This window comes from Leopardus geoffroyi, chromosome A2 (genome assembly GCF_018350155.1).
Source record: "Leopardus geoffroyi isolate Oge1 chromosome A2, O.geoffroyi_Oge1_pat1.0, whole genome shotgun sequence".
NCBI lineage: Eukaryota > Metazoa > Chordata > Mammalia > Carnivora > Felidae > Leopardus > Leopardus geoffroyi.
The window spans coordinates 49,362,040-49,382,726 of NC_059331.1; the positions used below are offsets into that span (position 1 = coordinate 49,362,040).

Sequence of the window (20,687 nt, forward strand, 5' to 3'; positions counted from 1 at the left end):
CATGAATGAGGGAGGGTCAGAGAGAGGGGGAGACACAGAATCCGAAGCAAGCTCCAGGCTCCGAGCTGTCAGCATAGAGCCTGATGCGGGGCTTGAACTCACAAACCATGAGATCATGACCTGAGCCGAAGTTGGTAGTTCAACCAACTGAGCCACCCAGGCGCCCCAGGAAAATTTGCTTTTTGCTTATGAATTAGGAAGTTCTTCCAAATGGAGTGGCAAAGTTTTTCTTCCTTTTTTTGAAAGCCAGTCCCTCATCAGTCCCTGGAAACCTGGTAAAGACAAACCACTGTCATGCAGAAGAGGTGTGCTTCAAACTCTAGGGTGTTTCAGCTTTAAGAGTTAATTAGAATTGTAAATGAATTGGCACAGAGTTGAATTTCAAAGATGGCTTGTCTTACTTAGTCATTAAAATATCTTGTGTGTCTTGCTGGTGTACTAAAGAAATGCTTTCTGTAGCTCTTTACTTTCCTTGATTCCATCAGCTTTATAATAAGGACACCTAGCAATTTAAATAGCATTCTGATACCTACTATCATATTTGATTCTCTTAATAACTTTGCATATGGATTTTCTTATTGAATCCCCATTTTAAAATGAGGAACTATCTGTAATCAAAAGGCAAATGAAAACAGGTGTTAGCACCCATGTGGAAAAATTAGAACCCTCTTTCTTCATTGCTTGTGGGGATGTGAACTGGAGTGGCTGCTTTGGAAAATATTTTGGCATTTTCTCTAAAGGTTAAAAATGGGGTTACGCGATAACCTTGCACCTTGGCTTCTAGGTGTTTACTCAGGAGAGTCAAAAATGTGTATCCCCACAAAAACTTGCACATGAATGTTCATAATAGTGAAACAACTCAATTATTGTCAAATGATGCGTAAGTAAGCACAATGTGGCATATCCATGCAAAGGGATATCATTCAGCTAAAAAAATGAAGTCCTGATGTGTTATAATAATGACTAGACTTGAAAACATGCTAAGTGAAAGAAGCTTCCCTCCCTCTCCCTCTCTCTCTCTCTGTCTCTCCTCCTCACCTCATCTCCTTTCCCCTCTGCATGATTCCATTAATATCAAATGTCCAGAATCAGCAAATCCATAGAGACAGAAGGTAGAAGAGTAATGGCCAGGAATAGAATAAAAGCAGGATTAGGAGTGACTGCTAATATATGGGGTTTGCTTTGGGGTGATGAAAATGTAGAACTAGTCAGTAGTGATGCTGTATAAAAGTTTCTGAATCTATTAAAAGCCAACTGATTCTGATACCTCAAAATGGAGAATTTTATGACACGAAAATTAGATCTTCATTACAAAAAATGTGTTAGAAAAAAATTAGGAAATAGGATTACTGAAAAGTGATTCAATTTACCCAGCAAGTGATACCCATTGGCAGAAGGATGGGTTACTAATAAAATTGCAGCATATTCAGAGTAGAATATTACACAGAAGTGAAAATGAAGCAACTGTAATTACAGGCAAGGACATGGATGGAACTGAAACACACATTCCAGTGGAATAAAAAGGAAGTTGAAGAAAAATCCAGAGATTGTTGAGTATGTATATAAAGCTTGAAAACATACGTACACCGTGTTAAATAACAAGAATTTCAACTGAGTGAATTTGAAGATCTAATTGGCTTTATTCAGTGATTCATGAATCAGCCAGCATCCCACAGAGAAAATAGATAGGACTTCTAATGAACTGTAGTCAAGGAAAAAGGTTTTTAAGGGCCAAGAGGAAACGTAAAAAGGAAATTATCAACAAATAATGTGTTGTTTTAGGGGCGCGTGGGTGGCTCAGGGGGTTAAGCATCCGATTTTGGCTCAGGTCATGGTCTTGCTGTCCATGAGTTCAAGCCCCGCGTTGGGCTCTGTGCTGACAGCTTAGAGCCTGGAGCGTGCTTTGGATTCTGTGTCTCCCTCTCTGTCTGTCCTTCACCCGCTCATGCTCTGTCCCTCTCTCTGTCTCTCAAAAATAAATAAACATTAAAAAAATTAAAAAAAAATAATAATGTGTTGTTTTAGGTAAGGTGGCCCTTCTAAGGGGAACAGAAGGGGTCTATCAGTAAATTTGCTACCACTGCCCAGGAAATTCCATGTTTGTCTGGTTAAAGACCACATTCCTGGTGGGAGGGGAAGGTGGGGACTGTGATTATGTTAGGTATTAAGTCTTGGTTTGCTGACATAAGACTTTAACGTAAGTGGTTCCATTTTAGGCTTGTGGTTTTCTTTTTAATAGTTGATATATTTGTAAGAGGAAAATATATACATATTTAAAATAAGACCAAGCATTAGTCATCACAATGATAGGGGTTGAGAGAAAGACAAGAGTCTGGCAATATTCTGGTCCTTAAATGGCAAGTATGCTAAACATCAACATTTATTATACTTTATTATATATTGTACATATTCTTTTCTGTGTGAATATATTTGGTTAAGCCATAGGACATTGAAATTTTTCTTGGTCAAAAATAGTCAAATATCAGAAGTTTCCTATTCAAACATTTTTATAAAAGTAAATAGAAGAATGGAGACTTGGACACACACTTCCCGACACTAAATTTAACATGGTACACACATTATGGAGCCAGATTTTGTGCCAGCCCTCATTGGATTGTGATATAGTAATATTAACAGTAGCAAGAGTTGGTAACTTTCTTAGATGTTTATTATGTGTAAATCTTCCCAGCAAGTCGATGGTTCATACTTATCAGAATAAATTATGGAATTGTTTTATAAACTTACCCCAAGTGACTTCAGGAATTCTAGTTTCTATGTCTTTTCCACTCTCCTACATAAAAACACTGGCTCCCATATCAAAGCCTAGCTAGTGCTTTCTCTTCATCTCCACTGTGCCGATCTTAGTCCATGCCACCACCATTCTCTCTCTTTGCTGCTGCAAGTCTCCAGTGTTCCCCAGCTGCTGTCCTGTTTTCAGTCACTTAGAATGAAATCTGGAGTCTTTAGTGACATCTACAAGGTTGTATTAGTTCCCCAGTCTTGCCATAACAAAGTACCATCTACCTGGGGGATTAAAACAACAACAGAACTTGCAACAAAATAGTTCTGGAGGCTAACAGTCCTAAATCAAGATACTGGCAGGGCCATGCTCCTTCTGAGTCTCTGGGTGGAATCTTTCCTTGCTTCTTTCTAGCTCCTGGTAGTAGCTGGAAATCCTTCACATAATTTGCCTTATAGCTGCATCACTCCAGTCTCTGCCTCTTTCATCACATGGCATTCTCCCTGTGTGTCTGTCTCTCTTTTCTTTTCTTAAAGGATCATATTGGGACAGAACCCAGCCTAATTGCATATGACCTCCTCCTAACTTGATTACATTTGCAAAAGCCTTATTTCCAAATACAGTCACATTCTGAGGTACTGGAGGTTAGGACTCCTATGTATCTTTAGGAGTGATACAATTCAACCTATAATAAAAGTCTTTCAAGACCTGCCTAGGTGTCTATTACCGAACGCCTGCCTGTCTCTCACTGTGCTCCTACACTGATGTTTCAGTTTCTGGAGCATCTAAGTTAGTTTCTACCACCAGCTCTTTGCATGTACTGCTCTCTGCCTAGAATATACTCTTACAAATTCCTCTACCTGGAATATACTCCCTTGACCTTCCTATTCCTTTCTTCATCTCTGTTTTTATGTCTTAACTTCAAATACCACCTGCTCTAAGATGCATTTCCTGTCTCATCCTCTCTTGAGCAGGACCTTATCCCTCTTTATCATTCTCCTTCTCCTTCTCCTCTGATAGTTTCCTTCATAGCCATTTGTAGATAGTTACAATCAAGTTACAAATAAATTTAGCTATTTTCTTGCTTGTGTTTTGCTCCAAGGCCCCCTCCCCCCAAATAAGACTCTGTGATGGGCTGGGATCTGGACTGGTTCTCAACTGTAGCACACATACACAATAAGTATTCTAAGTTTTTGTTCAGATGAATAATTGAATGAACAAATAAGTGAATGAATAAACCAGAAGCAAGTATGGAAACACACATCTCTGTCAAGAAGTCAGTCTTACATAAAAGGTTCAGAACAGAGAGGTTAATATGAGACAGATTTTTCAATTTCATGGCTTACCATATGACCTTTGACAATGCCTCTATGTCACCCACCTGGTTCAATAACTGAGGAGAAGGCAGAATAGAGGGTAATGGGTGGTAGTAAAGGCAACAACAGAAGGAGAGTTTGGGAGTTGATCAAAAAGCAGAGATATAGGTTAGGGCTAGCCAGGAAGTTCTCAAAGAAAAAATCTTAGCTCATGGGCCAGTTCCAAAAAAAAAAAAAAAAAACGTGGAGGACAGTATTATCCTGAAGCCACTTTGTGTGTGGTTTTCACATTAAGCTAATTGCTCTGGTTCCAGTTTTGCCACTAGGTTACAGGCCTGGGAAACGGCCCGTTACACTTAGTAGTTCAAATCCTGGAAGTGCTGTGGCAGTGCAGAAATTTGGAAAGTCTATACTTGGGATTTTATGGAGGAAAATTTCAGTAAGAAGCTGTGAAGAGAGAATTGGCTAGAATTTAATAGAAGAAGAAAATTCTATGGCTGTGTCTTTAGAAGCCATAAATCAACACCAAATCTGCAGCCGCAGTGAGCGTTTGCTGCGAGGGACAGAAGATAAAATACAGGTCTGGGCTGGTGCTGCACTTGAGTTAGCTTTAAATGAGAGGCACAGATTCATCCCTGGGCTTATGCTGACCCAGTAAAAGCTAAGTCTCACTGCTCTTTGGGAAAAGACATAATGTTTTCCTTAAATCAGAGCTTTTCACTATTACAAGCCAATTGTATGGATTCTACATTTACATTAAGAAGAAATTTGACATGAAGCTCTTAGTTGATTACAGCCAAGAGGGAGCAAGTCCACTGTTTGGTGTCCAGAGTAGACAGACTTGATCTAGAATCCTACTTCTGTCACTGGTAGGATCAAAGAGCATACACACACTTGGACAGGAATCAGGTGGAGAGGGCTCTGGATGTGAAATCACCTTTGCCTCTCACTTACCAGGTAGGAGATCTTAGTTAGCTGTCAGCCTAATTAAGCCCAGTATCTCTATTTATAAATGGAATATTACAGATGCCCCAAGAATCCCTTCAGGTACCTGCTGGTACCTCCCAAGTTGTTGCCTACAAGAACTCACAGCTACCTGTTCTCAAAGGTCCCTGTATCTCTGCTCTTCTAATACTCATGACCTATTTGCTGTAGTTCTCTGTAGACCAGCGTTTCTCATTTGTGTTACATTAGTGTTCTTGAAGGATTATTTTTGGCACATTTTTTCCTAATTGTGCTGTCCCCTCCCCGTGATATTTTAACATCGCAGATATTCTGTCAGTTTGTGTCCTGTGGTCCCTTAAAGGGTCATAAAATATTGTAAGATTTAATTTTTTGCCCCCCCCAAGAATTCCTGCCCTTTTGGGGCAATGTTGCTGCCTGTTGAGAATGCATGCCCCAGACTACAAATTACAGACTCGCAAGAAGTTATGTGTCTTGTTTATAACAATATCCTTAGCACATAGCACATAAGAAATGCACAATGATATTTATTGGATGAAGGATCAGTTGATGAATGAGGATTAACTGAAAACAAGGTAAAGAAATTGCCTAGTCTTATGCCTGGTACATAACAAGAAGGAAACATATATGTGTTCCCACTTGTGAAAACCAGTCCAAACCTTACAAGAGCATTGTTCAAAATTATCTCATATCTTTGTTTTCATCTCTAACCTAATTGTCGACATATTGAGGACACATGTCAATTTCCTATTGCTCTGTATCACTGTGTCTGTTAACTTTTTAAATTAACAAATACATCAGAGGCAGAATTAAAATGTAGGTCTCCATCATCCTGTGTTGAAATAATTCCAAGAGTGTGGAGATCTCTCCACTAGTGAAGGAGTGGAGCACAATACCTTTACTCCTAACCACCATTTCTGTTTCATTGAAGTGTTTATTTTTGCAACCTGGAAGCCCTGGGTAGCAGATGAGAAAGAAACCTTGTACTTTCAGGTAGCGGCATATTCAGCTCACTTTTTAACCAGAAATCTTTGGGATGAGAAAGCTACTACTTGCAAAAGGAGAACTTTTCCCTGAGAATTTGGATACAGCAAGAATAAGGACAAATAAATTGAATCTAGATGATTAGAAGTTAGGAGAGGGGGTAACTTGAGGCACAGGGGCAGTGATTGGGAGGGAGAATGAGGGAGCTTTAAAGGTTCTGGGGAGTTTATCTTTCCTAATCTGGGTGCTAATTACACAAATATGCCCACCTTAGGATAATTCACAGCTGGACCCTTATAATTTGTGTATTTTTATGGATGTGCATTATCATTTAACCAAAAAGATAGACTAATTAAAACCAGGGAATGAGGACTGAGCCTTCTAAAGGTCACTTGCTTAAGCAAGTTACTCTCCTCTCTGAGCTTTGATTTCCTTCTTTGTAAACCAGAAATAATACTAGCATCTACCTCACAGATTTAATAATAGAATTTAATGAAATGTAGTATACAAATAGCTTAGCACAGTGTCTGGTTCATTGATTATTAATTATGAATTAGCTGGTATTCATCAACATTACTCATTTAGCTGAAATTTACTGAGACCGAGTTAGAAATGTCCATCACTGTCATTTCATGAGCAGTGGGAGTTTGAGTATAGAAACAGGATAAGATGTAGACTCTCCTCAGCCCCAGCATTTCATCATGAAAATTTTCCAGCACACAGATAAACTGAAAGAATGGTAGGATGAACTCTTGTAGACTAACCATTGAGTGTATTCTACACTCAACATTTTGGTAGATTTGCTGTATAATGTATCCATTTGCCAATGCATTCCTCAGACCCTAGTTGGGCTTTGTGCTAAAGAGACCTGACCATGGCCCTAGAATGAAGCTGGTTAAGGAAACTTAGTAAGGAAAACAATAGACTAGTATCAGGAAAATACCCCAGGTGAATTTACCTGAATGGTATTGCCTCTTATTGAATGATTCAGGTCTTCATAATTAAATGTCTCAGTAGGCCATAAACAAAAGACACTTGCCCTGGGAAATGGAGGTAATACAGCTTCACAGCTCCTGTGTCCTATGCAAAAGCAAGTGAAAAACAAAGCCTTTGGGTGACCTCAACTTGGCCAAGGGCATATGCTGCATAAGATGTAAATTCTTCCCAAGCTTCTGAATTCATGAATTAACACTGACCTTACATTAGTCATATTTTCCACTGGATGGATTCTGAAAAGCCTGGAGATATTTTTCTCTTATATACATGCTGAGTTTTTATATTCTAAGTTTTCTGTAACAACTACGGATCATTTGTACAATAAGAGCATTTGTTTTGGTTCCTGCTTTAATAAATCATGGTTCTGCTTTAATGAATAAAAACAAATAGTTTATAATTTGTCCATTAATTATTTGCATGTAAATGTGTCTATTGGAGTAACTTACTAAGCCATTGAAAAACATTTTCCACTGCCAGCTGAGTTACACTCTATTTAGTAACCATCTCTTTTGGGGGAGAGGTCGTTTAGTTTTATTTTGTTTGAAAGCAGGGAGGTGCTGGGAAACTAAATCAGATTGAATCTCATGAATTTGAAACATCATGAATCCACCAGGCCTAAGGTAGAAAGAGAGGGTTCAGTGAAAATTTAGTTAATTGAAGTGTTTATTAATGGACCTGTCCTATACCAGATCGATGAGGAAGGCCCTTGGGAGAGTGGCCTTTCTCAGCAAAGCCATCCACAGGGTGAATTTTTAATAGCTGGCATTTGCCAAACTTTGCTGCACATTAGAATCATGAAGTCAGCTTCAAAAAATCCCAATGTCCAGGCCCCACCCCTTATCAGTTAAGAAATTCCAAGATGGAACCCTGACATCAGTGTGTGTGTGTGTGTGTGTGTGTGTGTGTGTGTGTGTGTGTTTTAAAGATCCCTGGATGGTTCCAGTGTGTGGCAAAGTTTGGCAAACACCAGTCTAAGAAAGATCTTCCTACCCTATCCATGCCCACTTGTACCAAAAGGTAAAACAAACAAGCAAACAAACAAAAATGAACAAGATGACAAAAACAAAGAAGTACAAGTATAAACTACTCCTTAGCCATTTAATAAGAAGCCTCATTCCTTTGGCTCTTGAAAATGCAGTTGACTTGAAGACAGGTGAGTCATTTGGCTAACTGGAGATCATTTCCTGAGGAGCTAGTTTGGAAAAGAGAATGGTTAGATTGTAGATTCCTGAAGGAAGCCCAAGGAAGGCAAGGTGATGGTGGAGATGGGTTAGAGAAAGACAAAAGGGTAGAGTGGCAAGGACAAGGAAGGAAAGTAGGGTTAAAGGTGGATCAGGTTTGGATTCTAAAAGCTTCCAACCAGGAACCCAGAGCATGAGTGAGAAAAATATTCTGAGAGACATCTGGACTACATTTAATATGGAAAACCTAAGGTCAAAAACATCTTCAAAAATAGTATCAAGGTGTTTGCTTGGAGTATGGGGAACAGGGCCATCTGTTAGTCTGTATATCTCTTTGGTTCTTCTCCTAACCTTGACCCCTAGGAAGGAAGGGGTCTTTGCCTGACTCAGTTTAAACCCTCTCTTGAAGCCATCTCCAAGCAGCAAAGTGTGAGTTCAAGAACAGACGTGAGTGTGGCTTGGTTGCCATGCTACGTGTGCCTCCTTTCTAAGAGCCTCTCTCTTCATTTTGTCACGGGAACCAATATTTGAAACTTTGTAAAGTTAATGTGAAGACGTAATGAAATCGTGACTGAAAGCATGTCCCACAGTGTCTGGGACTTTCTAGGACTCAATATTTTACAACATTTGCTCTTAACCCATCAACTAGCATGGGATGTCTTGTTCAGTTTTCCAAAGTTGGCTTTGTAAGCAGAGCGCAGAAAGAGTATGCCAGTGCAGAAAGAGTTCACCTCCTTGAAGAGAGCTTTGGGGTATGGCAGTGGCCGGTGTATCAGCTCCTAAGAGCTGACTTAAATATTTAGGAAATTTGAGAGGTAGTTTTTAAATGAACGTTAAAATTAAGTGACCTAAACTTACAATCCAATAAATTAAAAACAAAGTAAATACTCAAAATTCATACTTCCTAATAATTTTACTGCGTTGTACTGTTATCTCTGTGATTGAGGTCATTTACTTCTATTGAATTCGTATAGTAGAAATACTGTATAATTGTTTACAGTGCTTCTCTATGACATCACATTGCTGACTTGTTAACAGCCATGGTATATATTTATAGTGTGGAAATCAACTAAAAGTCAAGGCTTTCCTTCCCCCCCCGCCACCTTACTGACCTGGTTATAAACCTTTATCAGCACACCTCTGGGTGTTTTGGGGGAGAAGGGATGGGTGCAGATCAAGCACCTTAATTAGTATTACGAAGGACAGGTGATGAGTTAGACCCAGAGAAAGATTTTCCCAAAAGGTGCTTAGAAAACTGAGGGAGGAGAAAGAACTTTCACAGTCTTATTCAAACCAGGCAAGATGCTGAGGAAAGAAATCCAGTGTCTAGCAGTAGAATCCATGCTGCTTTCTAATGGTGAAATCAATTCTGTTTTCACAAGTGACGATAATGCCAGAAGCTTATGAAACTGCCTAGTGAAATCCAAGGAGACCAACTTTCCCCATCCTAAGACTTGATCTTGCAGAAGAGATAATCCTTGATCATAAATTTGTAGTGTTAGCAATTTAACTGAATTTTTAAAGTGTACTGAAATGGTCCAGACAACCAGAAGGTATGGAAAGTCATGAAGTAAACATAAAACCATCTTTCTAACACCCTGTGCTGTCTGTACTTCTGCTCTTTTTATACATCGTTTGTTCCTTATTTGCATATCTAAGTAAATATAAAATGTTTCTTTTTTACCACTATCATTCTCCCATTTATTGCACAAAATGTTGCATAATATACTCATTTGCTTTTTTTTTTTTACCATTAATAATAGATTTTGGTTATCTTCCCATATGAGTGCACAAAGAGCTCCTTCATTTTTTTTTTAAATACTAGCTGAAGAGTATTCCATTATATGAATGGACTCTACTTAATCAGTTATTTCATTGCCCCCTAGGTTGTAACCAATCTTTTGCCATTGCATAATGCTGCAATGAGTAACTCTTTATAACAGTAGCAACATAAGGAGTGTCTGCTTCCTGGCATCCCAAGAAAGTGACTGAGTGGTCGAAGCGTTGGATTTTGCCAATCTGACAGCTGAGTAATGGTGTCCCCATGGGATTTTAATTTGTGTTTCAGTTACTCTCAGGGGCCCTCACTTCTCTTTATAGGTTTAGAAGCCATTCCCCTTTCTCCCTTGTCTTGTCTTGTCTTTTTTTTTAATGAGTTTTCTTTTCATATTCTTTTCTCATTTTCCTATGTGGAGGTTTGGCTTATTTCATTTTAAAGCCTGTAGACATCACCTACAAACCTCCGAGGATGGAGCCTATATTCCCATGACTGGTGAGATCTGTTTGTTGTGGCCATCCTGCCTAAGATTTTGGGTAGCTGGGGCAATTGTAATATGGGATGGTGCAAGCGGGTAAACTCATCTGAAAGGGAGAGGCAAGTCTGCTCTCAAAAGATTTGTCCATCAAACACAATACTGACAATCTGCATGTGAATTAGATGGCTGCACAGAAACTACACACTGTAAAGTAAAAACCAACCTTCAAGCTCCAGTCCAGTCACACCCTCTTAGCTTCTCTCTCTCTGCCTCTGTCTCTCTCTCTCCTTTGACCCTGATGGGGCCTTCCCACCTCACCTGAGTAAATTGTGCCTCCCGTTTTCTCCACACCTTTCCTGGCTGTGTTCACTTTGCCTGGCTGTGTTCACTTTGCCTGCATTGCCTAAAACTCACGTATGCTGGTGTTTGTTTGGTCAGTAGCTGTAGTGTGATGGTAACACCACCAGTTCTGGAGTTGGATGGTGTGGACTCAAATCTCAGTTTCCTCACAATCTCCTTCAGCATTGAGGGACTTTATCTTTAATTCCTTAAACCCTGGTCTCCTGCTCAGGAAAACCTAGAAAAAAATGTTGCATGGTAGTTAGGATGTGGCTTTTAGAGTTAGTTAGACCAGAGTTGGAATCCTTGCTTCTCTTCTTCCCAGTCATGGTAAGTTAATTGGGGAAATTACTCAATGACTCTAGACCTGTTATCACATTCGTAAAATAGGAAACAAATCTCCATGGGTCTGTCACATTTCTGCATGTTTTGTGAACAAATTAATTCAGCTTTTGTTCCAGACTGGTTTTTTCAAGGATATTTATATCATGAACACTGTGGAAGACACAAGTTTCTTCTTATAGAGCAGATGAAAGATTTGTTTTCTGTCCAGGAAAATAAAAATAATGTCCGTCCATGTTAGAGCTTGGAAGGTATATGTGTGCAGGCCCTGTGAGATCCTGGGGTTTTCTAAACTCAAGGTCCTTCATTTGTAATGCAAACCACAGTGTGTACAGCATCTATCTGGCCCTTCTTCACATCACCCTGTGAGAATTGGGGCCCCAGAAACCAGCACAAATGATGTGACTCCGGTTATTGCTATTACTGTGAATAGTAAATGGTACTTTGTCTCTGACCCAGGGCTTGCATATCTTCTGCCAGCATCCAAAAGACTGTGGTAGGCTAACTTGCTAGTTAAAAGTAGGGTGAAATCTCAGAACCTTAACATTTCTTGGCATTTATTTCCTGGATGTGTTGCAATAATTAAATGTAATAAAGTCTGTAGCATGTATGACATTGTCTATGCCTAGTCCATAATAGAAAGTAGGTCGAAACTGGAATTATTATTTTTCTGGTTATTATTGTTATGATTATTTCATTACTTGTTCCAGAGGATTGATGTGGGGAATTAGGTGAATGATATTAATGGCTAGTCCATGGTGGGTTCTCAGGAAGATTTTCTTTTCCATTCATTTAGTGTATCGTCTTGGGGAGGCTATGATAGCAGGGAGAGACCATAGCCCCATTTCAAAGGATTCTCAGTGTGTTTTCAGTAAGTCAGTTAAAGGAGAGAGGTCCTACGGGGCAGGGGCCTCCCACCTGAATGTGGGTTTCTAGGACCCCACCCTCCGTTCAAACCTTCTATGAGCCATGCAGGGTAGACTTTTACCAGATCTAGGGACATAATTTGGTGCTGCATTCTAATTTTATATTAATACCTCTCTTCGGGAAGAATATATACAACCTTTGAACCTAAAGTTTTCATTTAAGAATACACTTAAAGACACTAGCGTTTCTGATTCTTGACTTAAATTTCATTAAGCACAGTTCCCATGTCACTGGCAGTGGGAGCACTTTGTGGCCATGACCCCTGATCACTTGGTTGCCTTCATTTCCCGCCCTCCCAATATTCCATTAACAAATACTACTGAGTGTTTGCTGCAGGCTGGGCATTTGCTATTAGCTATGGTGGTAGATGAAATAGATTTGGTCGCTGCCCTCACAGAGCTTACAATTGAGCAAAGAAGACAGCAGTAAGTGAATAACATACAAATAAATTGTAACTGCCAGTCAGTTTTATAGAGGACCCGAACACTGTTGAATTAAAGTAACCCACTCCCACATCTCAGCTGCTTAGCATAATAATGATTTCTTTCTCACGTTGGTCACAGGCCAGGATGGTTAGACATTGTGGACTGGGGTTGGCGTGGAGATGGAAGGACCTGGGTTCCATTCAGTCTTTGAAGTGCCCAGACTGTCCATTCGTCCATGTTGCTATTTCTAGGGCCTCCTCCCTTATTGTGGCAGGTGGACAGCACTAAGGCAGCTATTGGAGGGGATGGCTCTATGGGAAGATCTGCCAATAACGCACACCAGTCTGCTTATAGCATAAATGCAAGGGAGGCTGAGCATGGACAAGCTGTGTGCCTGGAAGAGCCTTCGCTTGTTTTCTGCCTCAAGGATGAAAATGTAGAGAATAAGGTGGTCAAGTACAGGGTTGCCCAGTGTGACTTTGGTTAGGAACATAGCTTCTGGAGTCAGGCTGCCTGGGTCTCCTCCTGGCTCTGCCTCTTGCAAGCCTGGCAGGTTGGCTTTAGTGATCCAGACTCTCCATGCCTCCCTCTTCTCAGCTGTGAAACCTGGATGACAATAACAGAGCATTGTTTTGTGAGCAGTGACGTGGAATACCTGATACACTCTATAAATAACATTTAGCATAGGGTTTGATTAGTTTATTCCAAGCACATCATTCCTTTAAATTATTATTGTGGTGGTCATTAGTAATGATACAGCAAGACCTGAAGGAATTAGAATTTTAAATCAGAGCAGCAGAAAACACTACTGTTTCTCCAGTACCATATGTCCATTTCCATGTCAATGTGACACTTCGCCTGGTCCTTTGCTAACCAGCCCTATCACCTCTTCCCTTCCCTTTTCCTGGTTATATCAGGCTCCGTGCCTGCCTCCTTACCAGGACTCTGACAGGGTAGATGTGTGGCTTTCGTTTTTACTCACATTTTGTAAATAGCTATTGGGCTTTCCTGTCACATAATATGGTAGGTTCAAGTTGCTTTTCTCCAACTGTTAGTCCTCACAGTCTATGTATCTTTTCATGGAAAACTAAAACATTATTATGACTGCCTGAATCCCAGGTGGTCTGTTAGGCAGTAGGAATCTTGAATTGGCAGATATGTTCAATTATTGGTACTTACATTCAAGGCGGACAATTGCAGTTAAGGAGCAGAATCACTACTCAACACAATGGAACAGCTAGCAGCCCCTCATGTCATCAGTCTGAAATGTTTAAAGGGGAATCAGCATTTTGGATAATTAACGTAGATTAAGTTGTGTGTTTGATTATTTTCACCCTCTAAAGTAGGGTTTAAGAGACATAATACTTGTTATAAAGATCCATTGTGATCCAGACAAAGTGCCTGGCACATAGTAAGCATTGAGTTATTCCTACCTGTGGCTGTATATAGTTTTAGTTTACACACTGATTTGACTAATCTTTGTTGGTTGTCCGTTTGATGCTAGGCCTTGTGCTGGCTGATAAGGACATGGTGGTGAACCAAAACATTGCCCTTTTGCTCAGTGAACTTGCCACTTGGTAGGGGAGGCAGATGACAATCACATGCTCTCTCACATACCATATCAAACTGCATCTGTGACAATGAATGATGCTATCAGTCCATTATAAGTGAATTTCACCAAGATGAGAGATTAGGAATGTCTTCTTTGAAGAAGTGATCTGGGAGCTCTTCTCCCAGGGGCTGCAGGATGGAGCAGGAGCTAGCTAGGGAAGAGGAATCTATCAGAAAGAGCCACGTGTGCTCAAAGATCTCCTATATGGGTAAGCCTTTGCAGAAAGCTAGGGGATCATGTCATTTGGGATAAGGCCAACAAAGTATGTCTTGAAGGCCACAGTTAGAATTATGGTACTTTGCTTAAGAGCATGGAAACATACCCATTTATAGGTTTTAAGCAGAGAAGAGTAGGGTTGCTGTGACTAGATTCGACTAGCCTTTTGAAAGATACCTGTATGTGGCAGATGGAGCCAAGCAGATGTGTTTGGATGAGCATGGAGATTCTTCTGAAAGTCCAGGGTTTCATGAGAAATGAAAAGAGTTCACTCTCTGGAGATAAAGATGGAGAGTGAGAAATGAAGTTGGCCAGGATAGGCACTTAGAAGGTTTAATTGACAGGACTTGGAGATAGATTAGTTAGGGAAGGACAATATGGAGGGTCACTCTTCAAGGATTCTGGATTCCTCAACTGTGGGCATAGCCATTCTTTTCACAGGGACAGTGCCTGATCGAACAGATCCTCAACTAGTTTTGAAGTTTGAGGATATATTTTATAATTAATTTAAAATTAAAACTAGAATGGCAATATTTGTCAATTCAAAAAAAAAACATATTGAAGGAGGGAAAAGGAAATAAATTACCATGTATTCATCACTTTCTGTGTTTGGAGTCTTTTAATTTATGTTCATTCATCTTTCTAGAAACTTTTAAGGCAGACCCTTGCCTCACTGATTGAATCAGAAAAATGTTCTGAAAGATCTATTGACTTGCCTAACAATACAAAATAAAAGATAAGGAAAATATGTGTTGGGTCTCAGGCTTATATGAGACCAAAATCTACTGCAAGCTTTCTACCACAAAATATTTCCTCTGTACTTATTTCATGTTGGATTCCAGCCCTGGAGGAATTTATAGGAAGATGTAAATGCAAATCTTAGAGAGATGATGGTTATAATTCCACAGTGGAAGTTTAAGCAAGATGCCCTGGGTCTTTAGAGGAGAAAGCCTAAGATTTCTCTGTGCCTTCTAGAGAAGAGAGACTCTGAGCGGGGTCAGAGAAAGACATTCACTTTGACCAGGGTCAAGGATGCACAGATGTGGCCGGCCTCTATGAGGTGGATAGACTGATCACATGAAGAAGGAGAAGAAGGAGAGTGTGTAAAGACATGTTAACGCTACTAGAATTGTTGCCTACATTTAGAGACCCAAGTTTGCGCATGAAAACCGTAACTGAACATCATATTAAACATACTTGATAACAGTAAAAGACTTAACCTCATTAACAATCTTCAAATAATTTATAATTACTATTATTAAAAATAATTCTGAACAGAGGCATAAATATGCAAATTTCCTTTTCATTCCCATAAGCCAGCCATTTACAAACAAGGCAGATCTTTTTATATCTGAGTGTGACCTCAGAGAGACATAGAGTCCAGTGAAGAAGGGAACAATCCTTAGAAATAAGAAGGATTAATAATTAATGACTGCGGTTTTGAACCCCTTGGAGCTCTTCTCTTTTTTCCTCCTGGGTGGGGAGGGAAACACGGCAAAATTAAATAAGCACTGCAATTAATGAAGATATTTTTACAGATCGACTAAAATGTGTACAAGAAAGTAGTAAGCTTGTTTGCCTCTGGGAGTTTGGTTGCAAGAATGTAAAGAAAGTAACTCTTAGTAGTATGAGATTGTGTGCCCTTTGAATTTTTAAAAGATAGGTATCTAAATACATTTTTAAAAGCCCATTATTTTTGTGCCCTTAAAGCCATCAAGATTATGGACTCAGACCCTTAACACCAGAGCCCAGGTTTCCTCATTCACAAAGCCCAGGGACTAATTCTTCCCTTGAATGGTTTATGATGAGGATTAGAGACTGTATATATTTAATGCCTAGCGTTCAGTTCATGTTCAATAACAATAATTGTATTATTGAAGAGTAAAAACCTTTTTTCATAGGCTGTAGCTAAATAAAATATTTTCTGGCTGCGTTTTAGGTCTGAGGAGGTTTTGCAAGTAAAAAATATTGGCCTGATATTGAAAAAAGTAAAAGAAAAGATGTGAAAGCCTCCAGCATTGATAGAGTGTTTCTCGGCTATAGGAGAATTCCACATTCTAGTGCCAGGAGCCAAAGGGAGGGAAGAAAATAATAATAAATAACAACAACAACAATAAATTGATTAGTATTATTATGCTCAGAAAGCTTATCTGACCCAGGTGCAAACTAACTTCCTCTTCATCTCATTGTATTTCCTAAGAGAATTCGAAGTTCATCTATTTCAGTAGATTGCATTACCTAAATGTTACTGACATAGTTTGGGCATGAAACTATTACCATTTTCAAGTTCTGGATTAAGAAACTAATTACAAGGCTTTAATAGATAAATCCTAGCTGCCAAGTCTTATGATTATTGTAGTGCTGTCTATAAGGCTGAATAATTCTTTGATCTGTTCACATGGTAACTGTTTTGTAAAAACCATCTGTAAGGTTGTATTCAATCTTCAGAGGAGTCCTCAAGAATTGTGTTCAAATATGGCCATTGAAATCTGGGAAGCTTGTTATTAAAAGCATGTCCAACAAAGTGGTTAATTTTCCTCCGAGAAGATGTCAATTAACCCTAATAGAATTATTTTGGTACTGATTTTGTTTAATCAAACATCACAAAATAATTGAGCTCAGAACAAATGGCTTATTACAGAAATGTGCAGGTTGGCAAGAAAGACTAGAGAGTGCATTTCAATAATGCATATATATTAACAGTTACTTTTTTTCATTAAAATGGGCAGTTACAGAGGGACCTGGTGCTCCAGGCATCGATGGGATGTGTGGGCCTTACATCACTGCTTGGTTTCTCATCCCACAGAAGGTACAGGGCTCTGACAGAAGGGAGCACTTGGAGTTTTGAAATGAAGGGAAAGTGGTGCTAATTTATCACCTAACAGGTCTGGGGTGGACAAAACCCAAGGTTTGTGACACACATTGATTTACAGACTTCCCACAAGCCATCCCTGCATCCAGGGTCTCCAGAAACATCTTTAAAAACATAATTTCAGCCACTATTTCAAACCTCTGGCTGCACATAAGAATCATATGGGGAGCTTTTAAAATCTACTGATATATAGGCCCTGAACAATTAAATCAGACCCCCTCTGGCTGGGCGGCCTTGATGTGGGTATGTTTCTTTTTTTCCTTTTTTTTTTTTTCTTTGATGTCAAAACCTCCCAACATATCCAGGGCAGAGTACTACGGCTTTGAGTCATCAGTCATTGTACGGGGTTATTTTGCAACTTCTCTGCAAAGGTGAGTTAACATAGAGGATTAGTTTGTCAAACCCGATTTGCACAAATCAGTGATTTTACCCAGCGTATTAGCTCAGGCCACTGTAACAGAATACCACACACTGGGTGGCTTCAACCTCAGAAATGTATTATCTCCCAGTTCTGGAGACTAGAGTCCAAGATCAAGGTGCCAGCAGGCTTGGTGTCTGCTGAGACCTCTCTTCCTGGCTTGTAGATGCCAACTTCTTGCTGTGTCCTCATGTGTCCTTTACTGTGTATATACACACACTCCTGGCGACTCTTTATGTCTTATAAGGACACTGGTTCTGTCAGACTTGGGCCCCACCCTTGGGGCTTTGTTCAACCTTAATAATCTGCTTAAAGCCTCATCTCAAAATAGAGTCACATGGCATTAGGGTTAGGGCTTTAACTTAAGAATTTGGGGAGGACATTCTTCATGTCCATAAAACCCACTAACAAGCTTTTTACTTTGAATTCCAGAGTTACAAATAATTGTGAGACACAGACAAAGTAGGGAGAGGTCTGAAAGTATCAACACCATCCCCTGGGTCCTTTCTTGCCTTCGGTCTCTGGGTAAGAAATGAGGTTTGTAAGTAATTTATGTGGCTACACAGAAAGAAAAAACTTTTTCTGGACATGAAACACCATTATTTTAAACTTAGATAGGCACACAGCTTACAAGGTGTTTTCTAGGATATCATACCCTGTAAATTGATAGATTCTAGCTGGTTTGTTTAACATAAGCAATTTCACACTGACTATGTACATCCTGGATAGGAGCATCCCAGAGATAAGAATCTCCAGCTGCCATTGGTTTGTTTGCCAGGAAGCCCATTGTTATAAAAAGGAGACTTGACTCAGCAACTTTTTTTTTTTTTTTCCGGAAAATGCCCCCATATTCACTCTCCCCTACTGCTCCATAAAGGAGGAAAATAAATGGTAGCCTTGCTGATAACCATATCCTTCCTAGTAGGATGCACAACAGTTCTGGGTTGATCTCCTTCTTAGTCTCCGCCCTTATTGAGAGTGTTGTTAATCCCACATCTAGGCTCTGGACATTCTGACTTCAGTTCCTTAACACTTTGCTGTTAAGGTGTGGTCCTTAGACCAGCACTGTCACCTGGGAGCTTGTTAAAAATGCAAAATATCAGTCCCACTCCAGGTGGACTAAATCAAACTTTGCACTGTAACAAGATTCCCAGGGGATTTGTTCACAAATTCAAGTTGGAGAGGCACTCTTACAACATGCCAGTCTTCTCAGCCTCAGGGCCTTAGCAGTAGCCCTGTTAATTCCCATGCTTGTGTCCTTACCTTTCAGGTCATAGCTTAAAAATTACCTTTTCTCTTTATCTATGGAGAGGAGCTGTTATTCTTGTTATTCTTGCATTAGTACATTATTTATTCCCTGCTTAACCCTTGTTATAATATATGTTTTGTTTGTTGTATTGTTTATTTGTCTTACTAACTTAAGCTTTTTGAGGTAAGGAATCCTATCCAACTGGATCATCAGCCATATCCTAATCAACAACACTTTGTGTATACTGGGTAGATAGTAAATAGTTGTTGAATCAATAATAAGCAAACTGATTTTCCATAATCTGGTGCCTGTCTGTGTCTGTCTCTAACATTATCTTCTTTATTTTTAACTTGTACTCTGTATTTCAGCTCAATTTAAAATACTTATAGCCCTTTATCCTCAACCCCATCCCTGAATTGAGTGTTTTCATGCTTTCTTGGATTTGTTTGAGCTGCTCACTCTTCCTAGTTGCTTTCTCCCCACTTTTGTCCCTCTAAAGAGTGCATATTCATCCAGAGACTCTGCTCCAGTATCCTACAAAGGCAGGTAAAGGATCAGTTGGGCCACAATTGTATCTTGAGTTACATTGGATTTTAGTGACATTTACGTGCAAATGTCCAGCATGACACCAGAATCCTATTGAGAGAGAAGAAGTAAGTATTTCTTATATCTGTATTGTCATTGCTTAATGTGGTGCATGATCACAGGAGCTTCTTAGTGGCCTTTGAATTAGGAGACAGGAGAAATACAAGATGATGTCTGGAGGATGATTTAAAAACATGTCTCCTTAAAAATTTTGCTGTGAAAGATCCTTTCCAGACATCATAGTTCCTGCAGTCCTGTATGCACTTTCCATGATGAAAAAGTACTTTTCATATCCCTTTATTTAGTTGTCTAGCATTCCTGGTTAGATAAGCTGAATCAAATAAACACTTCATTTGCCTTGCTTGCTGAAGATAACCTTGCTTCTCCCTGTAAAAATAAACAAATATGCTGTCCCCATTCATTCAAGCTATCATGACCAAATATCATTCACTGGGTGGCTTGTAAACAACAGAAATTGATTTTTCACAGTTCCGGAGGCTGGGAGGTCCAAGATCAAAACATCAGCAGATTCGGTGTCTGATGAAAATCTGCATCCTGGTTCAGGAACCCCTGTCTTTTCACTGTGTCCTCATAGGGCTGAATGGGTGAGAGAGTGCTCTGGGATCTCTTGTGTAAGGACACTAATCCAATTCAAGATGGCTCCACATTAGTGACATAATTACCTCCCTGAGGCCCCATCTCCTAATATCATCCCATCAGGATTGGGCTTCAACTTGGGAATTTGGGGGAGAATTCAGTCCATACCATATCCTGTTTGGTTTAGAGGTCACTTCTGTCTTAGCTTTGTGAACTTTAAATGTGTGAGATCATAGACTCCATTTCTTAATTAGTCTAACATCTCCACAGCCTTCTGCAAAACTCCTTATGGCATGGGACAGAATTTAGTGGCAGTAGATGACTGCTTACTTAGATGTAGTGTGAACAATACCAAAGGGCTTCTTACTGAAATGTCACTACCACATCTTCTGAGCTGACAACTGAGCCTATAATTCCAATTATTTGAGTTTTTTTCCTTGGATTAATGTGGAGGTGTCTCTTAAAGAGGTAAATTTCCAATTCATCATTGAAAAGTTTATGGTTTAAACACTGCTGCCTTAAGCTCAATTTGTAGGCAGCTGTAGCCCATTGCCCTGTAATATGAAGGTTAACTTTTTAGTTTGGCTTGCCTGATGTTCATCAGGAAGACACATTTGGCTCAGTCTTGCTGACCTGAGTAGGGGAGAGGACATGCCAGTTAATAAGGCTG

General features: G+C 39.7%; 1 protein-coding gene and 1 long non-coding RNA gene across 8 annotated transcripts in view; one reads left to right on the forward strand and one right to left on the reverse strand.

The window, feature by feature from the left end:
- Positions 1 to 20,687, forward strand: part of GRM7 (glutamate metabotropic receptor 7) — an 872,169-nt gene that overhangs the window by 674,845 nt on the left and 176,637 nt on the right. The window lies entirely within an intron of this gene.
- Positions 2,206 to 13,852, reverse strand: LOC123605928. The gene is made up of 2 exons (XR_006716012.1): positions 13,648 to 13,852; positions 2,206 to 13,074 (listed from the first exon to the last, which is right to left on the reverse strand). It is a non-coding gene; the product is annotated as an uncharacterized LOC123605928 (long non-coding RNA).